Consider the following 2,167-nt stretch of genomic DNA (forward strand, 5'->3'; position numbering starts at 1 on the left):
TGATAGAACAATGAGCCCACAGCATCACTTATGGAATGTTCTACCAAAAAATTGAACCTGTATACAATCAGGTATCTAGATATGACAGATGAACATGAAAAACAGCACCACAGGGATGCAATTGGCCAATCCCAGAGTGTAAGATATGCTCTGGGGCACAAGACCCAGTTTCTTCAACAAATAAATGCATTAAAAAAGAAATGGAGGGAAGAGAAAGTTTACAGATTAAAAGAATTTTAGGAAATATCAAATGCGATGCATGGACTTTATTTGAATCCTGATTCAAATAAATCAATTTTTAAAATGTTATGGAACAATAAGGTAAACTTAGTGCATACTGAGAGCATATTTAATGATATTAAAGAAATAGTGTTGAATTGGTAGGCAGGATCGGCAACAAGAGAGCTTGGGGCCATGTCTCACACCATTTTGCTGGTACAACCTACCAAGAGGCCAGAAGGCAGACCTTAGGCTGACTATGATTCTATGAATGAAGGCATTGAATTCCTCTTTAAAATTAGATCATCTGAAGAGCCTCTCTATCACATATAGTGTCAGTCACTTGCTTGATTTTTATCCATGATTTGGCAGACCTCAGTGGCCCTGCTTATGGAGCAGATACCCAGGCATATCAACCTTACAACAAAAGACTGGATGAAAGAAAAGATCTATGTGCTCCCCCATGGGCAGACCCAACAGGCCCAGAAACAGCAGAGTTGGAAGCACTAGGGATGGGCATGGGCTTGAACACCACTGTGAACAGCGGGCTGCAGTGGAAGTTTTGTCTTATAGTAATCCTGTTCCTGTCATGGTACACTCCAGCCAGGAGGCACATATTAGAAGAAATGTGAGGATCTTGGTCAATCTGAAACCCCCATGGCCCATTTTCCCCCCTTTCGTTTAATGGAAGCATTTTTAGAATTTAGATGGAAGTTAATTTTTATCAGTTAATATTGGTCCCAATCTTTCAAGCTCTCCATATCTGCTTTATAGCATTCCACTGTACTAACTCTTCTTCAAGTTGGGATGTGAGTGGTGGCAGTTTAGTTGCATCTTTAAGATAAAATCTTAGTACAAAACATATAAATGTCCTTTTAGGGTTTTGTTTGGTTTTGTTTTTTAAGAAGAAATCGTGTTAAGGGATCTGTGGTTTTTTTGCTCTAACAATGATTTTTTTTAAATAGTGTCTTTTCTCTCAGAGACACATAATGAAATATCAAGGGGTGAGGTAATATTGTGTCTAGTATTTACTTCAAAATTTTCCAATAGGTAGGAGTAAGGCGTAGGCGAGTAAGTGTAGATGAAATAGGACTGGTCATGTGTTGGTAATAGTTGGATCTGGGCGAGAGGCATATGGAGGTTTATCATATTATTTTCTCTAATTTTATCTTATTTTCTCTAATTTTAAGCTCAAAACTTCCATAATCTTTTTTTTTTTTTCAAAAAAGCAACTCAAGAAAAATGAACTTTCCAGAAGATTCACAGAAATTGAAAATGTTACTTAGTTCTCATATCACGGAGAAGCAAGTCTTGCCTTCAAGTCTTCAGGTAGAGAATTTGATCCAACAGTGATTCTTTTCTCTCTTTCTAATTCCTAAATATTGCCCGTAGTGTCAAGTGCTCAGTGCCAACTCCATAATTATCACAGAACATATGTCTACCTCACCATAGGTATTTGACAAAGATGAAAACCTTGCGTTCGGATATCCTGACTCAGTTGTGTGTAGCAGGACAAAAACCTTTCTGAACCCTGAGCAGACTTTGAATTAACAGACCCTCCAGCATTACTTGAAGGCTGTGGCTGAGTGAGAAATAAATAAATAAAGCAAGCCTCAACAAGCAATAGCTAAAAGGCAGTTGGCTTGGACCGTCCGCCCAGTGACAGATCACTGAATACCAGAGTGTTCAAGAGCTCTGTCCTCTTTTGTAACTTTTCCCTCAAATAGCTAAAACGCTTCCTTCCACTGCTCCCACCAGGCTCTGGAGCCTTTGCTTTACAGACACTTAAGTCTCCACGTTTCTATCCTTCCATCCTGATAAAGTACAGAATTAATCAGGATTACAGAACCTCGAAATCCATACGTCAGAATTTTTTTGTTTGAATATATCATGTGTTAGACAGTGACACCTATTGGTGAAGTGTAGTATTGTAAACCGGGACTACTGA

General features: G+C 38.6%; 1 pseudogene; it reads left to right on the forward strand.

The window, feature by feature from the left end:
- Nucleotides 1-414: 414 nt before the first annotated feature.
- LOC123389121 lies at nt 415-729 on the forward strand (annotated as a pseudogene).
- The last annotated feature ends 1,438 nt before the right edge of the window (nt 730-2,167 follow it).

This window comes from Mustela putorius, unplaced genomic scaffold (assembly GCF_011764305.1).
Source record: "Mustela putorius furo isolate JIRA1106 unplaced genomic scaffold, ASM1176430v1.1 tig00003949_pilon_pilon_pilon, whole genome shotgun sequence".
NCBI lineage: Eukaryota > Metazoa > Chordata > Mammalia > Carnivora > Mustelidae > Mustela > Mustela putorius.